Raw genomic sequence first — 6,544 nt, forward strand, 5'->3', positions numbered from 1 at the left:
AAGAGGAAGACTGGCAGTGGATGTGAGCTCTGGGCAAATCTTCCTCAGCAAAAAAAAAAGCCAGCGAGGGGGCTGGCCCCGTGGCCAAGTGGTTAAGTTCGCATGCTCTGCTGCAGGCTGCCCAGTGTTTCGTCAGTTCGAATCCTGGGTGCAGACATGGCACTGCTCATCAAACCATGCTGAGGCGGCATCCCACATGCCACAACTAGAAGGACCCACAACTAAGAACATACAACTGTGTGCCAGGGCACTTTGGGGAGAAAAAGGAAAAAAATAAAATCTTAAAAAAAAAAAAGACAGATAACAAACCTTGATGAGGATGTGGAGAAACTGGAACCCTATACACTACTGGTGGGAACGTGAAACGGTGCAACCACTTTGAAAAACAGCCTAGCAGTTCCCCTCAAAAGTTTAAACAGGGGCCAGCTCCGTGGCCGAGTGGTTAAGTTCACGCGCTCTGCTGCAGCAGCCCAGGGTTCGGATCCTGGGCGCAGACATGGCACCGCTCGTCAGGCCACATTGAGGCAGTGTCCCACATCCCACAACTAGAAGGACCTGCAACTAAGATATACAACTGTGTACAGGGGGAGTTTGGGGACATAAAGCAGGAAAAAAAAAAAAAAAGATTGGCAACAGTTGTTAGCCCAGGTGCCAATCTTTAAAAAAAAAAAAGTTTAAACATATAGTTACCCCAGGAGTGAGCAATTCTACACCTAGGAATAGACCCCAGAGAAATGAAAGCACACAAAAACTTGTACACAAATGTTCATATCAGCACTATTCATAATAGCCAAAAGTTAGAAACAACTCAAATGTCTACCAACTGATGACTGGATAAATGAAATGTGGTATGTCCATACAACAGAGTATTACTCAGCCACGAAAAGTGCTGATAATGCTACAACCTGGACGAACCTTGAAAACAGCAAGCTACGAAAAAGAAACCAGACACAAAAGACCATGAATTGTAGGATTCTATTTATATGAACTGTCCAGAATACAGAAAGTCGATTACTGATTTCCAGGGGGTGGGTGGGGATAGGGCGTGACTGCTAATGGCTACAGAGTTTCTTTCTCCAGTGATGAAAGTGTTCAAAACCTGACTGTGGTGGTGGTTGTACATATCTGTGAATATACTAAAAACAATGCATTGAGTTGTACACTTTAAATGGGTGAGTAGCATGGTACGTGAATTATATCTCAGTGAAACTGTTATTAAAAGAAAGAGAGGAAGGGAGGGAGGGGGAACTCCTGCCACCCTCAGGGGCTGTAGATGGCCCGCAGTGTGTGGTGCGTTTGTCTCCATGGAGACCACAAAGGCTGCACATCCTGTCCCGGCTACTTCCAACACAGGCACCTCCTGAAGTCCAGGCCCGGCGGGAGGCGCTGCCGCAGGCCGCGGGTGGGCCCACGCACAGGTACGCTGATCACTGCTGTCCCCTGTGCCTGCTGTGCCTGCAGCCTGGCATGACCAGGAGCTCTGCTGGCCACGAGCAGCCAGTCCCCTGTTGTGCGACACGGGGGAGGACAGCAAGATAGTCTGTCGTCCCCCACCCCACCTGCCCCAGTGCTGCCCCAGGAGCAACAGGAGGTCTGAGCCCCAGTCTGGGGGTGGGGGAGGGGGGTGGGTGGACAGGAGGGGTAAGCAGGGGGATTGGGCAAGTGACTCACGTCTGGAGAAAGGACAGGTGGCTGTATTCACACATATGTGACCCAAGAAGGCTGCAGGCCGTGTATCTTGTACAAGCGCGAAGCCTGAAAGGTGAATCTTGAGCTGGAGAGGGAAGTCCGGGCCACGCAGGGATCTTGGAAATCCTCACCCCACTCCAGGTCGAGGTCGTAGGTGCCGTTTCCGCCATTCTGGGCTCTGCAACTTCGTTTGCTTTGATTTTTCCTTTGTTCCTGATAAGATCATTTCTTCTCCCCGTTCACACCTTTGTGCCCTGGGGCTCACGTGTTCAAGGACCAGGTTGAAAAGTTTTCAAAGTCCCTCCACCACCTGCCACCGCTGTCTCCAGAACAAACCCCAGACCTCTTCCAGGGAATGTCCTTCCTCTGATCTCATTTCTCAGCAGAGCCCAGGCAGCGGCGCGGCATCAGCGGACCACCCTCAGCGCCTGCTCCTTTCTCAGACCTCCCCATGCCCCCTCTTTGGTCCCACAGGCTCCCACGCCCTAGCGGAGACTCCGCCCCTCCACTGCGGCATCCTGGGGGGAGGCCGTCCTTCCTGCACACTGACGCTCCTCCCCCTGGCCCTCTGCCTGCTCCATCAGCCCCCCATATCTGCTACATCCCCACACCCTGGCGTGGATGCGGCCCCAGGGAGCCTGAGCAGACGTTGGCAAATAGGAAACCAGGGGGCTGGTTGCGCAGCGGTGATCAGACCCCAGGGACAGCCCCACCCAGCCCCTGCTGCCCCAAGGCCCTGGATCCTGACTCCGCCACTGCCCTGCCCCCTGCCCACGCCACCCCCCAAGAATAACGCCCAGTGACGTCTTCAGGCCGAAATGGAGAGTTGAGCTGGAAATAGGAAAAGATGGAGAACAGCCCAGTCCAGGGGAGGGAGGGACTCAAAGGAATAGATAAATACATTTATGACCATAAAATTGATGACTTAGATGAAATAGACAAATTCCTTGAAACAGTTTCCCAAAAGTGACAGAATACATAGAAAATCTAAAATGTCCTATATCTGCTAAGGAAATAGAATCTCTAATTTTAAATTTTCCCACAAAGAAAAACCCATGTCTAGATGGCTTCCCTGGTAAATTTTTCTAAGCATTTAAAGACTGAACACTAACACTTATCTAGGCCCCATAGCTAGAGATGAGCGCCCCCCAGTCCCTCCCACGCCCCCGGTGAAGAAGGGAGGTTCTCTTTGTGCAGATCCGCTCCCCTCGGCTCTCCCTGCATTCAAGCCTGGGAGATGGTACCATGAAGGGTGCTGGGCAGGGGCTGGAAGACAGCTGTGAGCCCCTGGGAGCACTGAGCAACTGGGAGCCAGGATCCGGGCATTCCAGTTCCAACACCCTCTGCCTCTCTCAGGGACATGCCCACAGCGCCCCGTGCTGCTTATGAGGAGACATTACAGGCGCTGCCTCCAGACTCCAGCCTGAATCCACGCTCCCCTAGTACACAGCACGGAGCAAATTCAGCCCTTACAGAAGTGTTTGGGAGGAAGTACTGACTGGGAGGGCAGCAATGCCTTCTAGGGTGTTGTAAATGTTCCTTGTCCTGATCTGGGTGGTGGTAACGTGGGTGTTTGCGTATGAATGGAATCATCTTGTCCATTTATGATGCCTGCACTTGACTGTCTGTAAGTTTTACATCTGCCTTTTTTTAGTCCATGAGATTGTGCATGAGCTGTGAAGAAAGGACTTGCATTTTTTGGTTCAGTTTTCTGATCATCTCAGGGAGTCTTAACTTGAAAATCACTGTTGTATATGATTCCTGACTTAAGGGGGAAAAACTGCTAAGAAACTAGGAAAAAAATGAAAATTTCTTGGTTGTAGAGAAATAAAGTCTGAGTTCCATGAAGGACCCTGCAGCCTAAGGAACTAAGTCTCCTCATTTCTGGGGAGTACAGGCAAAACCAAGGGACAGCAGCAGGAGCCAGAGAGCATGACGTAGGAGCTAAGGCTCATTTTTTTCAAGCACCATTTATTGAAAAGACTTTCCTTTCTCCTATTGAACTGCCTTGGTGCCTTTGACCAAAATCAATTGACATTATACATGTCTGTTCTTGACTGGAAGCTCTGCTATGTTTCACCGATCTCAGTCTTTCTCCTTCGACCAGCACCGTGCTGCTGTTTGATGACTGTCTCATAGGAAGAGTTGAGATCAGTTCACGTAAGTCTCCCACTTTTGTTCCTCTCTTTCAAGTATATAAAAACAGACAGACAAAACAAATTTGAGAAAAAATTACAAGTTTAGAGGAGAGACAAAAAAAAAAATCCAACACATATATAATAGGAGATGCTGAAAAGGAAACAAGAGAACAGTCCAAAGCCACGTACAGATACACATTCAAGAAAACTTTCCTGAAATTAGAAAAAAGTTTGAAACCATATATTCAGAGGGAAACTGTGAACCTGAGAAAACTGATCACTATGACCAATACCAAGATGTAGTCCAGTAAAATTACTAAACTTAAAAGAAAAGGAAATATACTTTGGGCATCCAGGAAAAAAAACAAATCACTTACAAGAGAAAGAAAATAAGATTATCAGACTTCTTGTGAGCAACATTTTATACCAGAAGAAATTGGAGGGACATATTTAAGACATTCAAGGAATTGGGGCCAGCTGTGGTGCAGAGGTTAAGTGCGCAGGGTCCGCTTCAGCTGCCCAGGGTTCACCGGTTCAGATCCCAGGTGCAGACATGGCACCACTTGGTAAGCCGTGCTGTGGCAGGCGTCCCACATATAAAGTAGAGGAAGATGGGCATGGATGTTAGCTCAGGGCCAGTCTTCCTCGGTGAAAAGAGGAGGATTGGCAGATTTTAGGTCAAACCAAACTGACTTCCAAGTACACAGAGCACAGATGAACCAGTCTCCGTATACCACAGCCAGCCACAGGGCCAGAGATGCACAGGGAACTGACATTAATTAGATGTGAATACAAGAAACACAAAAATGCCAGAACTGATTTATAAACCATCTTGGTGACAAGAAAGAATAAAATTTACCCAGCAGACAATGTCATCAGTGTGCCAGAGGATTTGGGAGGTTTGTGTCTCACTTCTCCTGGGGTCTGGAGCTGGGAACCGTGCAGGCTTACCTGCGGTGTCAGGGGAGGGACGGTTATAACTGGCCTTGTCCTCAGCCTGGAGCCCAGCAGTGGTGGGGAAGGCTGTGTGGCCCAACTTGGAGCCAAAGAACCACCTTGGGAGGATCCCTAAGGGCCGATTGTCATTCTTGTGGATGAGGACTCTGGAGACCCGGCAGATGTTGGTCCAGTCTGCGGCATATGGCCCAATGTTGCTTCTTCATGTGCAGGCTATGGTGCCCACGTCTCCCAGGGACCCCAACACTGAGGCCAGCTGAGTCAGCACAGCCTGGGCCCTGGGGCCTGGAAAGATAGAGAATGAGAAGCAGTGAGAGGCCCTGCAGCAAGTGGGTGAGAACTTGGCTTCTGGAACCCAGCTGCCTAGCCATGCAACCTGGCTCTGCCATTGACATCTGTGTGACCTGTTCTCTTATGTGTAAAATAAGGATAATAATAATATCTAACTCCTAGTGTCATCATGAGAATTAAATGCATTAATAATAGAAAAGTGCCTAGGAGGGAGTAAGCACTGGGTGTGTGTTAACTAGTTACGGTATTATTAAGACCATGGCCCAGCATGTGCCTTACCAGAGAGGAGAGAGACCCAGGAGCTCTCAGGAGTCCCTCCCCCCACAACCAGGCACCTGTGCGAATGTAAGGAGGGTCGAGGGGTTCCTCCGAAGGATGCGGAAGTCAAGGGTTCCTCTGAATCCTGGGCATTTGACAACATAAGGGTCCGCAGAGCCGTCTGCCCCACAGCTCGCTGAGAGGTCTGCGGGGGGCTCGGCTGCAGGGCTCCCCAGGCAGTGGGAGAGCGCACGGCAGCGGCGGTGTCTCCGCTGGCGGGAGCCCCCAGGCAAGCAGGCACGCAGAGCTGCCCGCTCAGCGCCTCCTCCTGGGGCCGGGCCACACGTGCTCCCTGCTGCTCAGCAGGACAAAGCCCTGAGCTGCGTTCGAGGGGTGCCGGGGCCCCTGTGTTGCCTCTCTGCCAGCCGGACACACCCTTCAGATCCACTCTTAGTCCTGGCCGCTGTAACCCTGGGCTGTGTGGAGAGCAGCCCGAAGGGCGGAGGGTAGAGACCAGGAAGGAGATGGGGCTTGGGTCAGTGTGGGTGGCCACCGAGGCAGGATGGACTGACTGGATCTCAAGTATAATTTGAAGATGGTGATGGATAACGACTGAGAGAAAGAGAGGAATCCGGGATGCCTTCAAGGCTTTGGGCTGGAGCAACCAGGAAGATGAGGCTGCTATTGTGGAGGTAGAGAACTGGCTAAAGAGTGGGTTTGGAATCAGCAGTTTTGTTTTGAAAGTGAAATCTCACTGTAACTTAATTTTCGGCATTTCCCAACCTTAATTTGACCACAAACTTTTCTTTTTCTAGAGCATCTATCAGGGCTAGTATTCTAATAAAGGCAAGTTGGGAAAAGTGTCTGCAGGGACCAAAGGAAATGTGCGTATGCTATTGTTTAAAAGATATTGGGGGGGGGCTGGCCCCGTGGCCGAGTGGTTAAGTTCGCGCACTCCGCTGCAGGTGGCCCAGTGTTTCGTTGGTTTGAATCCTGGGCGCGGACATGGCACTGCTCAGCAAACCACACTGAGGCAGCATCCCACATGCCACAACTAGAAGGACCCACGACGAAGAATATACAACTATGTACTGGGGGGCTTTGGGGAGAAAAAGGAAAAATAAAATCTTTAAAAGATATTAAAATCAGGTCATAAAAATTATTTTAAATCTTCCATAATCCTAATGCTCTAACAAAAAAAATTAGTTTTA

This window comes from Equus asinus, chromosome 8 (assembly GCF_041296235.1).
Source record: "Equus asinus isolate D_3611 breed Donkey chromosome 8, EquAss-T2T_v2, whole genome shotgun sequence".
Lineage (NCBI taxonomy): Eukaryota > Metazoa > Chordata > Mammalia > Perissodactyla > Equidae > Equus > Equus asinus.